This window comes from Python bivittatus, unplaced genomic scaffold (genome assembly GCF_059951505.1).
Source record: "Python bivittatus isolate LINGU-HERP-01145 unplaced genomic scaffold, Pbiv_v1 ctg000700_np1212, whole genome shotgun sequence".
NCBI classification, from domain to species: domain Eukaryota; kingdom Metazoa; phylum Chordata; class Lepidosauria; order Squamata; family Pythonidae; genus Python; species Python bivittatus.
In genome coordinates, this window is record NW_028277098.1 from 21,947,512 (window position 1) to 21,963,894 (window position 16,383).

The window sequence follows — 16,383 nt, forward strand, 5'->3', positions numbered from 1 at the left end:
TCGACCATTCTCATTAATGGTGTTTGTTTTGTCTAAACCAGTGTTGTCCAAACTTGGTCACTTTAAGATGAGTGGACTTCAACTCCCAGAATTCTGGCTGGCTGGGGAATTCTGGGAGTTGAAGTCCACTCATCTTAAAGTGGCCAAGTTTGGACAACACTGGTCTAAACCATGACCTATGGTTAGCATTAACAATGGTTACTGAAACAACCTATAAGCCAGGTTAAAACTGGATTTTATGTCATTTTGAATTATGACTTAGGCTGACAGGTAGGTCTCGATTAGTGCAGTTAAGAATCCCATGAAATAGTCGCGTTATTCAGATTTGCACTATTTGAAGTGATACTTCTATAGAAAACACGGTAATTGGTTCCAGCTCAGTGACAGGCAATGAAAAATTTTAAACAATGTTTATATGTATATTAATGAAATATTACAGTAAAGGATGTTTATGATTAACAAAGTCACAGAGTAGTTATGGAAGGCAAAGTAACAACAACAAAAATTCTGTCATAGATTCAGGCATTCCCACATCTCTTTAGCCTTGCTGTGACCACATTCATGTTGTTCAATTACATCACATTTGTGCTCTACCGTAATAACGAGCCTCTTCTTTTTTAAACTTGTACTGTATTCCTTTTCTCCATTTTGCACACACGAAGATGAGCAGTGTCTAAAACCCCAACTGCAACTGCACATGTACAAGCCTCAATTGCACATGCAATAGCCTCACATTAACTGAATTATGGGCCGCAGTAAACGCGACCTGGTATCAATTTATAATTCACACTAAATCAAATATTGCATTATTCGACCTTGCACTAACTGTGAGCTACCTGTACATAAAAAGACTTGAGCTCATGATCTGTCTCCTTTTTTTCTCTAGCAGACTATAAATGGGAGATCAAAGCTTTTCATTCCATTTTAACTAATTATAATTACTCATTACTGCACTCCCATGTGCCTCCTGAGCCACCGCATGTGATTAGGCTTAGCATGATGTCTGCACTGTGGTTCAGGCATATCATGCTTTGTGCTCTTCCATTGAAGCTTGGAAAGAGAGCTAGCCAATGGCTGGCTCCCTCTTCTGCATTCTGGAGCAGCTACAAAGCAGAACTGCTCATACAGCTGCATCTCCAGAGCCTTGTTCTGTTTTATATGCTCATTAATGTGTTCTTACAACACACTACGGCATGATTTGTTAATTGTGGGTTAGTGAATCAGCCACAGTTGGTTAGGTGGATACAATATCCTACCCTGCTTGATGGCAACATCTTGGCTGAACTTGGATGAGAGATACAGGAAATCCCTGGATTGTAGGCTACACTAGGAAGTAAACAAAAAGCAAAAAATATAAGCTCCAGAAGACAATGGCAAACCACTTCTGTATTGTTGCCAGGAACATCACATGGATGTGACACCAGGATCTGAGTGTTACTTAAGGGAGTCTTGATCAATGATCATAACAATCACCATATTATAAGTCACTACGTTGTATGAACCCAGCCTTGCATGTAAGTTTATGACTAGTTAAAAAGGAGCTGGAGAGGAAATATGTTTTTTATTACCTTGTGTATGGTGACTAGGGGTTTTTTGTTGTTGTTCATCAAAAAAAGGAAGGAAATCATAGTTGGAGAACCATTACAATTGTGATTGGGATATCAATCAGGGAGGAAAGGGACTTGCAGGCCATTGCCAAAATCTGGATAATTATAGATAAGCTTAACAATAGGTTAGGGGAAGGTTGGGGAACTTGTGATGCTCCAGAATTTTCCTGGAAAAATCCAGAGGTGTGGGCCACTGGAAGTTGTGATTCAGCAACATCTATAGGTCACTGGTTCTCCAATCGGTGTTGAAGCCATAGCTCCTCCATTCGTGAGTCAGTGAAACAAGTCAACTTCATAGTTTTCCACTTCTGCTGATTTCCTAAGCTATTGTTAAAAAGTTGCATTTGTACCCAATGATACATCACAGTTAAAAGGAAAAACAAACAAACAAGCTTTTCCAGTTTATTCCTCCCAGGGTTGATAAAGAAAAAGAAGACATCAGAAACATCCATGGCTAACACATACTGCTAAATTATAACTTCAAGAATTAGATACAACAAACCAGAATTTGGAAGCAAATATTTTGGATTTCTTAAGTGCTGGAAGAAGAGAGGGGGAATCACATAAACCATACAGATTTTGCTATTTTATAAATCTGTGTGAGTACACATCATATAGTATTTAAAGCTCCCATAAGGAAAAAAAGTCAGAAGTAAAAAATAACAGGCAGCCTCAATCAGAAAAAAAAAAAGTTACAAACTGTTTTAGGTATTATTGTATGTGAGACTTGAGAGGGTTTAAGAATCTTTTACACATTCATTCATCAGTCAAACAAAGTAGAATATTATTTACCTAAATTCACACAGGAAAATGTGTACACAATATGGGGGATGCTCTATAAATATATGATGCAAAATAAGATAATAGATAAGGCATCTATCTATTTCTGATAAGGCATCCACCACACAATTTTTTGGTAAGTGTAAAATGCTAAGGGTTCTCTTCTATCAGTCCATAGAAAATTAAGCCAGCATAGATTTTGCTGACCTCATTGCCAACCCCAATTCTGTGGAGTCCTTGGGATTCTGAATATGCGAGCTACACGTATTCACTTCTATTATTCCCAATTCTGTTCTGGCTTGCAGCTGAAGGACAGTATCCTTATTTCCCATGCAAGGAAGCCTGCATTTCCTCCCCATCCATCTCTATCACCACCCACCCACACCCTTTTTCAATATCACCAGGCACCAGGAAAACAATCTGCTAATCACAGCACTACTGTGACTGCCTGTGGTTTTGACAGATGGATAAACCCACAAGTTTAGCTATCAGAACTCCCCCCCCCCCTTTACCTACCACTTTCCCAACCTGGGAATCAGCCGTCTGGTGTGATGGGTGGGTAGTGTAAACCAGCTCTTTTCTGCTTCATTGTTCAATCATCCTGCCTGTCAGCTATTGTTCAGGCTACTTTTGAACATGAGTTTACAGCTTTTCTAGAACGGCAGTAAAACCTGCATTCAAAAGTAGCCCAAACAACAGCTGACAGGGATTGAGTGTGTGTGTTGCCGTGAAGGGACAGAGAGGGAGCTAGCTCTTTTTCTCCTACTTCTCACATACACACACTCTCCTACTCTTCAGCTGTTATTTGACCTGGGCTGATCCAGGTTTCTGAGCCAGGAATCAGCTTAGAGCCCTGACGTATACAGGAAAAAGCTTCCTTCCAAAGAACTAGACTTTCTCATCACCCACAGCAGAGTAATGTGAAGAACAGTGCTCAGGGTGTCCAGAAGAGATGGGACATACCTGCACCAGCCTAAAGTGGTCCACAGATACTCGGTTGATACTATTTCCCAAGGGGTCACTTGACAGTGCTGTCCCAAAATGGTCAGTGAAATATGTCAGTTTATACCATGGTAAATCTGCCATGATTTATTGAGAAGGGAGAGTACATTATCATAATACCAGACCAGCTAAGGATGAGAGAAGCAAAAAGGAGGCTGATACTGAAGTAGTACAGGTTAAACAAGGCTGGTGAGGAATCAAACTGCTAGAGGCCTGCAGAAGAGAAAACTGGTGAGATGAGTCCTCATATTCAAAATGGGGAAGAGGAAGGGCCTGAGAAGCTACAGACTAGTTAGTTCAATGTCTATACTGGATAAGGTGCTAGAACTTTGAAAAGAAGGGTACCTTTATCAAGAACTAACACATTTATCAAGAACAAGTCATTTTAGATTGACTTATGACAGAATAACTAGTTTGGTAGACCAAGGAAATGCTCTGGATATAGTATATCTTGATCAAAGTAAAGAATTTGGCAAGATCTCGCATTATACTCTTGTGGAAAACATGGAGAGTTTGTGTCTCTGTCTCCCTCCTCTGCCTGATTTAGTTTAAATCTTAACTAGTTGCTTTGTTCTTTGTATCTCACCTCTTCCTGAGAATCCATTACACTGGTGATGTGGATTATGGTCTAGGAATCCAATTTTTTCTTGCAAACACCATCTTCTTAGCCAGTTGTCCATTTTCAGAATCCTGCTTTCCTTTCTTGTTCCTTGACCATCAACAGAGAAGATGGATGAAAACTACTTTTCCTCCAGAATCCTCACCTTCATGTCAAGAGCTTTATCTGGAAGAATTTCTGACTCACAATGCTTTAACAATTACATCGCTTAATTTTTTTTTTCTACATTAGATTGTTCTAATGAAGACAGTTTGTTGGAAAATGCAGGGTGACCTTTTGGTTGGATTCACACGATATGCTAACCCAAAATCTAACAAATCCCATTGAGACTTAGCAGGATGAATGAACCAAGTTTAAGTGCACAAGAGAATGTGGCCTAATTCTCCTTATTGGACTAAGCTTTATTGTGATTGATTTAGACTCAACATGTTGTATGAACCCAGCCATCATGTATGAAAGGATGGCAAGTCCAGTTAAAAAATACAGGGTTAGAGTTAGGGCATACATGCTGAGTTGGCACAAGATATGCTAGCATAAATTTTCTCTGTTACATGTCCAAGTTCTACTCTGCCTTGTTTACGAGGTCAGTGTTGCTCTAATACTTTATTGCAGGGCATGTTAAGGTGCAGTGATTAATGGATTTCCCTGCTGGCAGCAGAAACATTTACTAGTTGCACTCCCTAATGTGGGTGTGGGCTGGAATTTAGGAAGAGGTGAGTTTTAGCAATTGGTAGACTGGTAGTTTTAGTGATCTGTTCTAGTCTAATCTGTAGATTGGGTTGGGGCACTCCTCCTGATTTACCCTTCTTCATGTGATGGATTATCTGCAAAGCCTAAACTACATGTATCAAATATTACAGGTGATCCATTGGATGGAATGGGGCTGAAAGGCAGACCACTGGACAGTGTGCTCGTGTTGCAAACAGTCCAGCATGCTGCATGAATTGTCAGCAGCCAAAGTCCCCTGCTGAGTGGCCTTCCAGTCAGGGAGGATTTTTTTTTTCTACATGTGTAAATACATGTAGAAAGAAATGCCCAGCAGACAGTCAAGTCACTCTGGGTGGTGAAGACTGCCTAATGAAAATGGCCAACAGGAGCTAGGCTGAATCCTCACTGAGCTGCTGCTGATGTACCTCCTGCTGAATCATCAGCTCAGTCACTATTGAAGCATAGATTAATAAGAAGGCTGGCTTGTGTGTCAGGAGAAGATGGAGAACACTACTTCACCCACACTGAATCAGAAAAAGACAAAGTTAGTTGGCCCTGGCTTTGGGCTAGGGATGAGAGGAAGGCTATAGTGTGAATGCATGACCTTAAACGTTGTTAAATCCTTACTTAGGTCTCCACCAAAATGCAGAGGTATCTGCAGGGGAAATCAAATGATGAGAGCAGTATTGTAGCAGTATGATAAAAGCTCCACCCCTTTTGTACATGTGTTATAACACTGCATTCATGTGCAAAAGGGACAGAGCTTGCAGCACAACAGCACCACAATGCTTTTGTCATTCTGCGGTCCCCTCTGGCCCCAAGTGAGCCATACTTTTCTGCTCTCTCTCTCTCTAATGATCAAGTAGCCTTAATGTAGCCTTAATGTTTCAACAATAAAAGGAGCAGGAATATGGTCATAGCAACAAAAGCATCTATAGGCACAATCTTCTCCATTCATTAAATATCTCCTTGCATCTTTGATCCAATGGAAAGAAATGTTGTACAAGTGAATACTAGGTTGGAATCAATCTTCCCAAACTTGGTCCCTTTCAGAGGACAACTCCTCCCAGAATCGTCCTATTATAATCCAAATCCCCAGCCAATTCCAACATATCTGGAGGGCACCAGACTCAGGGAGCTTGGTTTGATGCTTAGCTCATATATGTGCCTTATATACACTGTAGAAAGCATAAGATGCACCAGTTTCTTAATCTCTCTGCCATGGAATTAATCCTGGCCAAGAGTGAGTAGATGAGCCAGCCCTATGATACAGCCATTGTCTTTTGTTTTTGGGATTTAATTAAAAGCCTATCGGTAATTCCATCTTTTACTGGTTGGCTATTTACAAATGCTTCATCATCTTAAAGGACCTGAATTTCCAGACTCATTCCTTTCCCTTTAAGGTTATACCCTCTTATGACCAACTTTTCTAAACTCCTACATGCTAGCAGTTGCCTCAGAGGAGTTCCTGTTTTGCCTCAAGCATCAATATTTTGCAGCTGTGTTGTCTTCTGTAATCCCAAACAACGCCCCATTACTTTTTTTTTTTTTGGTCTGAGTTCATAAACCAGTAGCCCAAGGGCTTCACTACCAACACGTGGATAATTATTCTGTTTTAGTCTAAGAAGCATCTTTCTAAGTATTTCTTGGTCAGCGATATGAATTTTTAAGTTTTGTTAGAAGATTTGATGGCTTAAGAAAAACCACTGACAGAATCATTTTTAAAAATTTCTCCCCAAAACTGTTCCTTTCTATATTAACAACAATTGTTGTTAATGCAACAATTCTTTTTGTCTCTAGTTACAACTGAACCTCAGCAATTCACACAACATCCAGTTATTATGAAGAACAAACAAACAGGCTGCTACGTGTTTCTGGATTGCTCACATTTGATTCTTCCTGCCCATGAGACTGGGCAAGCAAACCAGGAAGCCTGTTCTCCTTCCTTTGTTCTTTCTCTCATAACAATTCATAAAGTAGGATTTGATCTTGGCTTCTGATTTTGGTTGGTTTGGACAGGAACAAGCCAGGAATCTCAGCTCACAGTTAAAGACCCATAAATGGAGGCCTTCTGGTTTATTTAGTAAATCCCTTTGATAGGAGGAATCAAGCAGAAATGGTCACTCAACTCTGATAAGTCAGAAGTACTTTTTAAAAAAATTGCATTATATGTCCCAACAGAATCAGTGTAGATCAATTGCTTGTACTCTTGAGCGTCAGTAGCCATCTGCAGAGAGTGTCAAGGGGAGGCAAGGGACACATGTAAATCATGGCACAAATGACATGACTTATGTAATTTGCATCAGTTATGTCATGCATGATATCCACAAACTGTAATGATATCACAATTCATATGATGTCATCATAGCTTATAATGGACTTTTAGGCAAGTGTCTCCCTGTATAATTTATGAGTTCCACTAGATTAACTGTTGACAATCACAATCATGTAGTCAAGCAGAAATCTTAAAAATTAAGGAATTCTTGAGCAACCCGCTTTTAACCACACACTATCCTTTGTGCCCATGCATTCTATTCTAATGCTATCCCTTCCCTTCTACTTTCTCAACATGCCAAGATTAACCCAAGAAGTGTTCCATGATGAACCATAATTTAATTGGGAAAGTGTTAAAAGATTCAAAACAAACCAAGATAGTAAACTATAGTTAGTTTCCTGTTGTATCCAAAATGGGAAACTATCTTAAGACAAGCCTGCTCAAAATATCCTCAAGAAATGAAAGGGCCGTATAAGGCCGGGTCATGCAGAAATATGCAAGATAGGGCATATTTAATCTAATTAAGCAGAGATTTGTCTAACCAAAGAGCGCCATTATCTATTTCTGGTATCCATTATATTTCAGAATAACATAGCCAGTTTCTGTGATTATGTATTAGAGAATTGCTAGCATAGAATAAGAATAGATCCAGGAGAAGAAAAGCAGTTATGTTTATATAACCAAAGAGCTCTGTTCTTTTTATCAAGACCCTGCTAGGAACAACTCCATGAAATACATCACAATAATTCTTTTCGGATACAAGAAATATTGCAGTAGAGATTAACCAGCAGCTCCTACCACACTGGACTATGTCCAATGTTCCTAATTATCTCAGGAAAGTTACATAGTAGCTCAGCATTTGGTAAAATCCCTGTGTCAACAACAAAGAAGTTGAGATGAAGGGCTATTTCTGGGTCCTGTTCTAAAAATTATACAGGTAATTATCCTGGTCCATTCAGAAAGAAAAAAAATCTACTGCAAATCTATATTCAAAGGGCCTTTTGGATCATCCCTCTCTATTATGTATATAAGATGATATCACACTGTCCCTGCCCCATCCCTAAAGCAACCTCCACATACTTCAAGTTCGGATCAATGGATTCCAGATGTATTTGAAGCTGCAAGGCAGCTCAAGTCCTCTCATGGCTGATGTGAAAAGTTCTTCCACTTAGAATATGAAGGGTGGGAGCAAGGCATGGCCGGTGCATCACATCTGGTTCTAAGATATCAGGCCATGAACAATTGTCATCCTGTTGGTGGTACTTTGCAGCCAGGAGACTAAGAGCTACAGGAGTATATTCAGCAGATATACATACAGTTGGAACTGATGTTGTAGTTTCCCAAAACTGCTTCTCAGGGATTTAATTCAATTTTTGCCTAAGGTTCAATAAAAACTAGAAACACCAATTTCATGGTAAGCCCAGATCACTGCTCACTGATTCATGTGCGGATATTCCTATAGAATGAGAACTAGTTTGGTGTAGTAGATAAAGGCACCAGGCTAAAAACTGGGAGACCGTGAGTTCTAGTCCTGCCTTAGGGACAAAGCCAGCTGTGTGACCTTGAGCCAGTCACTCTCTCTGAGCCCTAGGAAGGAAGCAAGGGCAAACCACTCCTGAAAATCTTGCCAAGAAAAATACAGGGACTAGTCCAAGCGGTCTCCAGGAGTCAACACTGCCTCAAAGGCACCAAAACAAAAACAAAAACAAAACCCATCCTACCCTAGAGAATATTGCTATTTTTTCTCCCAGGTTTCCTTCCCAACTCAGTAACACAGTGCTTCCCAAACTTTTTCCTTCATTACCCAAAACTGCTTATTAGAAGGAGGGTGCGGTACGTGCAAACAAAGAAAGGCTGGGGTGGATGGAAGAGACTACCTGAGTGATTTATGACCTCCCTTGCCAGCTTCCGCATTAACTTGGCTTGTGAGAAGCTGGCAGGGAAGGTTTCAAATGGTGATCACATAACCACAGGTCGCTGCAACTGGTCATAAGTGCGAGCTGGTTGCCAAGTGCCTGAATTTTGTTCACGTGACCGCAGGGGTGCTGTAACAGCTGGAACTTCGAGGACCAATCGTAAGTCCCTTTCTTCAACACCATCGTAATTTTGAACGGTTGCTGAATGAATGGTCGTAACTCGAGGACTACCTGTATTATAAAAACAATATAACTGAATGATCTTTATGTCATTTCAACAAATTACCATTAGTAATTTCATCGATTTTCATCTTAATAGGAATAGTTTGGGAGATTTTTGAATATATTTTAGTACACATGGCAATCTTTAAGTCAATTTAAATGTCCCCGTTGTGATGGGTAATGGATTTGTGTGTCATAACCCAAAGAAAAATCACTTTTACCCAATTCTGGGTAATTTACCCAGGTTTGGGAAGCACTGCAGTAACGTATGAACTGGGCCTCAGTTTCTGAGTAGCACTAGGCAGAATACACTTGCAAGGGTGTGTATGTATCTATTTTGTAGTACTAATGATAAGAAGGAAACAATTTATATAAAATGCTTAAAGCTAAAACAGGTTCCATTAACATTGACTCTAGACAACACACAGTATTTTGAGCATCTGACCTTCAGAAAGAGTCACAGACAGTGCAAAGTTATGCATGGTTTTTCAGTTCCAAGATGAGCTTAGTGGAGTTCACTCTCAGGTAATTGCCAAGAGAAATGTAACTTCAGACCCAGAAAATAGCAGTTTAGTTTTATTGTTTTTATATTATTCGTGTTTATCTCACTTTTTCAACCCAGACAAAGAGTTGATCTGAGCTGTTTGGAAAAGCTTTCAAGCTTAAAAGAATTAAGGCACATTTGCAACAAGCTATAAACAGCAGCAAAGACAAACCACAAAGACCCAAAGCTAATAATGGGTAAATGGAATTAAGGAAATCCCTCTACTTACTTACCTACCTCAACATCCTCAGAACAAAAGCCTTCTTGTTTATTTTCTGCCAGGGAAAGTTACTTTCTTGCTAGCATCACGATGAATGTGCTCTAGTTCCAATTTCCCTGATTGCAAAATTATTTTTCTGCTCCCTTTTCTTTGAAATGATGAGGCTCAATGAACTGTAGATTATTTTACTTGAAGACTTTACTTCTATGTCCTCCTGAAACTCATCATTGAAGTTAGAGCAGCTGACAAGCAAGGACAATCTCTGGAAGCGAACAAGTCTCTGACAGCTGATTCTTGCAGGATGATTATTACAAATACTGTCACTCCGGTGGCAGATAAAAATCAATAGATAGAGTGCCCTGAAGTCAGCTCAGGTATCAGCCCCTCCTTCTTTTGTCTTCTTCAGATCTTATACTAAATACTTTGGCTGCTCTCTTATGTTTTGCCAGTAATACAGATTGGGATCAAACGCTTTATCTGGACTTTCCCATCAAGCAATCTATTAAAAATGAAAGCAAATGAGAGGGCTTTCCTCTCTTTCCCTCCCTCTCTCTCTCTCTCAAAAAAGTCTAGACCTAAATTTGGAATGTGGATAGAAATTCTGTCCAAGTGGCTCATCTACAAAGGAGAGAAGAAGCTTCAATGTAGACGCTTTGTTTCTTGTTAAGAAACAAATGGACAAATCATCTCTATTCTTTGACAAGGGATACTGTATTTTTGGAAGGAGAGATATTTGAGCACTTTACTGAGTGCCCAGACAGATAGCTTTTGCACCTCCCAGTTAGGATCCTGCAAAAAATGGGAACATTTCCACATCCCTATTCCCAACCCTTCTAGTTCCAATATAAATATACCTGGATATTTTGGTTATCTAAGGATATTTCCTGTCTTCCCCTCTTTGCAACTCTCCTCCTATGTATAGTAGTCAAAGCAAGATCAGCAACTGTGAAATCGACCAGAGTTAATTAGCAATAGATCATCTAAAATGATCTGTTCCAGGCCATTTGGTTTTTGTTTATTGTTTCCATGGCTTGTCAGTTTCAGAAGAGGAACTGCCTTGAAGCAGAAGGAACAGAAACAATGGGGATATCTTAAAATTTCAGAAAATCACAGGTCCTAGGACACAACATTGTTTGATCACCAGGGAACTTGTCTTTATCAACATCAGGACTGTCTCTTCATCTAGTAATTCCCTAATTCACCTAGTTGAAGACCATCATGTAGATAGTGCAGGTGTGCAGAAGTGTGAGAAATGAGTTCTATATAGACCTAAGAATGCATATTGTTTGATGCACACAATTCTGTCAGATCTCACTTAATGAGGGGAAAGGATAGCATGAATTAGAGATCCATGTTTGCAGATCTAGGCATGAAGTATGAAGAGTGTGGTTCTTATAATATCTAGTATTATAAGATACTAGATCTAGCCTTTCAACCCATTCCTTCCATTACAGTCTGTGTGTGAATTAGCATCCAGAGCTTAATTTTCATACTTATGCATGCTTGACACTTCCCTGATATTTACAGAAATGTCTGAAGTTTGGCTGGCCTTGATAACTTTATTTCCTTAACTGTCCCTCCAAGAAAAAGTTTGGACTTCATTCTCGGTGTTATGAAGACACTCAGGAATAGCAAGAAGGACTTCCCGCTAATTCTGAACAGCAGAATGCTCTAATGCCAAATAAAGGTTCAACCTGTCCCTAAGTCCACTGCATAAGCACAAATGTTTTTGACACTCATGAGATGGAGGGAAGAATTGGAAAGAGATCTTCAGAAAGCTGCTTGGAATTGCTAGAGCTATTATGCTTGCACAGGACAGAAATTAAACAGACAGACAAACAAATGGGAAGGGATGGAGAGACATAAACCTGACTTTGCTCCTATTCTTACCCTAATGATCTGTTACTAGAGGGTCACAGGATTTCTCAGAAATTAATAAGAGTCCTCCAAGGACTATTAACTTAGTCCATAAGCACCATATTAAAAGTTTGGAATAAATACAGGAAAAGGATCAGTCCAGACCTATTCTTTCTTGCTTTGTTACTAAATATTTATTTTCACGAACAGGAAAGGGCAAAGAAATTAGCTCATTGGAAAGACAACAAATCTTACAGACTGCGAGATTTGATTATCAATAAGAAAACAATAAAATCTGTTGAGACTTTTTCGTTGAAATGGCCAGAACCACCCAACTGGTTTCAATACCTTCAAATAAATTGTAGTGTACGGGTAGTTCTTGGATTACGATGGCAATTGGGACCAGAACTACTGTCACTAAGTGATGCTGTCACTAAGTGACGCAGTCATAAAATGCAATGTCATGTGACCGTGCTATGGCAATGGCAATTCTGGCAGTCCCGATTACCATCATTAAGCAAGGACTGCACGGGTTATTAAGCAAGGACCTCACATGACCATGAGTTCCGACTTCCTGCCAGCTTCTCCATTGACTTCCCTTGTGGGAAGCTGGCATAGAACATCAGAAATCATGATTACATGACTACAGCGACACTGCAATGGCTGGAACTCTGAGGAGCAGTCATAAGTATTACTCATTCAGTGATGTTGTAACTTTGAATGGTCGCTGAATGAATGGTCATAACCCAAGGACTACCTGTACAAAAACAAGGGAAACAGAGATGGAATTGAATTTATAACACAAAAAGTGGAGCATTTGCTGGGACTTATTTACATATAGTTAGGGAAATATAAGTCAGAAATTGAACAGGTAAAAGACTGCATGGTTAAATGGATGCAGAATCTAGATACGGTAGCTGATATGCAGTAATGGGAATTCCAATGGAAAAAGGTTAAATTTACATCAAACATTATATGTAGAGAAAATTGGAATAAGATGTTTGGTCGCTGGTACATTACCTAAGTACTGATTGCTAAAATGGATAGCTCATTTTCCAAAAATTGTTGGAAATGTAACAATCAGGTCAGACTATATTTCTGTATTTGTTGACAATGTTGTAAAGGTCAGCAATTTTGGAAAATTATTTATACTAGAATGAAACAGATTCTAAAAGTTGGATTTCCTTTCCAATCTGCTATTTTCTTATTTATTATTGCTAAATCTTGTATTCCCATAAAGTATAGCAAATAAGCATTACACATGGAAACTGCTGCAAGGATACCCTATGCTTCCTACCGGAAAGATATATGATTCCCCCAGAGGAAGAATGATTAATCCAATTGTGGGAATATGCCTCGATTTCCAAAAATCTGACACAGAATTTAACTCAACTTAGAAACCAGTTCTAGACTACTATATATTTCTATGTACGGGCTTGTACCATACATGACATTTGGATTTCTCTTAACATAATGTCTTAATAGTCTATCTCTTTGGGTTCCGTTAAAATAAATCTTCAGTAGCTTGGATAACTACTAATCTTATTTTATGGTTTTGACTGTGCTGCTATAATAGTGGAGAGAGAGAGAGTCTCTCTCTTGTTCTCTCTTTTTTGGATGTTAACAGTGACTTGCAGCTTTTAGAACAATATAATATATTCAGTTACTTAAACCCAATTAGTGAACTATTGGACATTTTAACCTCATTCTACGAAACTTGCAAATTCTGTTTGTGACCACTAGCACAGTTCAATTACATCTGAATTTCCATGGGGAAAAGGCCAAATGTTGCTATAGCCAGGCCTTTCTGCCTGCCCTCCAAAATGTGATTCCAGACTTCTGGGACACAGTTTCCTTGAAGACTATAGCAATGTTGATAAACAGCTGAACTCTGAGCTCTCTGGTGCTGATAAAGAGTTCAACTGTTTGCTCTGAGGGCCAATCAGCTACTCATCAACAGCAAAAGCTTTTTATGCTAGACTCCATGAGAATCATCTCAAAGCACGAAAAGTACCAAACGGTCATCAAAGCTTCTCATCTAATCCCCAGCAGAAATGTCACCCTGGGAGGCACAAACCAAGGCAATGGGAAATAACAGAAGATAAAACAGGGTATTATCGTTAGCAAAACAAAAGCACGCAAAAAGGTGCCAGCGATGCACAGAGACGAAAAGCCAACATAAATATTCAAACATCTCATCAACAATTGCCAGCTCCAGAACACCAACACTGAGTGCCAAGGTCACCCTCCCCCAAGAATGTTCCTATGAAAACAGCTGGATAATGTGATGTGTCTACAGTGGCAGCATTCAAGAGCAATCCAAGGCCTAACTTTCAATAATAAGGGTTATAGGGGTATAGTTTTAAGGAAACTGCTTGTCAAATTGTTAATATCCCTGTCCCTATACCTTTCATAACCCCTTTCTATGCAAGCATTCCTATGCACTCCTTTCTTGCCCACCTGAAGTCATTCTGTTTATCAGTTTAGGTAAGTAAATACTGACTTATTATTGAAGTTTGTTTGCCACTACAATTATTTTTCTACTTATGATATATACTCTTCTTGTCCTGGGATCAGGAATTAATGATTCTGAACAGTTCATTTTTCAATTCTGTATCCCAACCAGGTATTAATAATGTTAGAAGAGCTACAGTTCTCAGTAATCCCTTTTAGGAACTGTTTCTGTGCACAGCATAATTTAAAACTACGGCACCTCTAAAAACCACATTCCCAGGTGTCAGGCAGCTACAAACATACAGATTAGTTAATGCACTACAGAATTGTGGTGATCCTTTGACACAAAGATCAAAACAGCTGGGTACACCAGACCAAAGGCCCATCTAGCCCAGCTCCCACTGTCCTATTGCTCAATTAGTTGTCTATGGGAAACTCATAAACAGGACCTTATCTTGCTGTTTTCCCCAGCACTGGTCGACAGAGGCATTACTACCTCCTGTTCTAGGACACTGCAGGGCCAGCAAACAAAACCAAGGTTAAGCAACAGAGGCTGCAACAAATCACTCCAAAGACAGAAAGAACACAAACCAGTGTTAGAGATAGCTACAAAGACAGCACAGCCACCAGGACAATCGAGAAACAGGGCCCCAAGCATGAAAACTGAACTGGGGAAGCAGGATTCATCATTAGGGTAGCTGAGCTGTTAGCAGAGATTGTGGCAGCAAAGTGAAGGCTATTATGCGTCTGTCTTCATATTGTAGGAAATCCCAATTGTTAATCCTTTCAAACTAACTGGCAAGAAAAGGCTACTTGTGATCAAGAACTCATTCAAATAGACCTCTCCTGCAATCTGGCACTCCTACACTTACCTACCATCTGATACTGAACTTTTTGGTACCTGCATTCCCCAGGACTCAAGATGGTTCTTTTCTTCAGGTTGGGGTCAGATGCCAACAATGCCTTCTTCACTGATTTAGGTGTCCCTGGCATAGCTCCTTCCGCAGGCCTTGAGTTATTGGGTTCCCGGAGTTCCACTTCAAGGGGCTTAGCATACCAATCCTGGAGGTAATATATAGGTAGTATATGGTTATTAATAATAACTGAAGTGGTTATTGATAATACCCAGGAAAAGAATACACATAATGATGATGGGGAGTGGGATGATTTCTAGTAATAAACAGTTTTAACATATCTGTATACTACTCAAACACTCATTGTGTTTATCTGCTTGTCTGTTTGTACCCTCAAGTTAGCCCAAATGATCCATTATACCACAACAATTTTTGAATCAAGGTACCTAAAATCAGCTAACTTAAAAAATGCGTAAATAATCCAGGACCCATTACTTCTGTGGAACTGAAATCTCCACAATGTTCAGAACAGTTTTATTCACAAAGTTGTGGCTGTTGCAGTGTCCCCGCAGTCACGTGATCGTGATTTCTGATGCTCCCTGCCAGCATCCCACAAGCAAAGTCAGTGGGGAAGCTGGCAGGAAGTTGAAGTCGCTCCTGCTCCCACTCCTTTCTTGCCCGTCTGAAGTCATTCTGTTTTATCAGTTTAGGTGAGTAAATACTGACTTATTATTGGAGTTTGTTTGCCACTACAATTATTTTTCTATTTATGATATATATTCTCCTTAGATGATCCTGGGACTGTCCAGCATTGGGGTAAAAAAAATATATGGTCAGCCTAAATGTAATGTTCATTCTGGTCACATCAGACTGTACTACCTTTCTGTCAAAGGATGATCCAACAGGCTACAGGGTTGTCTAGTCTTTGCTTAAAACCATGGGTATGGATGCCTGGGGGAAAAAAATAGTCCATAGGAAGGGGGTATAGCTCAGTGGGGTCTTCATGTTCATTGTCAGTTTTAAAAAGATCAGGTAGTTGATAATAGGAGAGAACTCTGCTTAAGGTTTTGGAGGATAAGTGCCAATTACCATAGAAAAAATTCTGACCCAAAGAAAGTTCCCTTTGTTCCTATAGTTGCAAATAGATGACTAAGACAGTGCTACTCAGGAAATGTAATATACAAACAAGTCTAAAAATGCATTAGTCTAAACCACAAAATAAATAATGCAAAATAATAGATCACGGAATGTATACATCAGAATCATATTGTCTTAAGTACAGTACTCATATTGCTATGAGTGAGGAAAAAGAAATTCATTCCAAC

General features: G+C 39.5%; 1 protein-coding gene across 1 annotated transcript in view; it reads right to left on the bottom strand.

Annotated features, from left to right (window-relative positions):
- Nucleotides 1-15,262, bottom strand: part of BCAR3 (BCAR3 adaptor protein, NSP family member) — a 102,456-nt gene extending 87,194 nt beyond the window's left edge. Inside the window, exon 1 of the mRNA XM_025163125.2 lies at nt 15,106-15,262. The gene's annotated coding sequence lies outside the window, so the exon portion shown is untranslated. The remainder of the gene's footprint in view (nt 1-15,105) is intronic.
- Between the last annotated feature and the right edge of the window lie 1,121 nt (nt 15,263-16,383).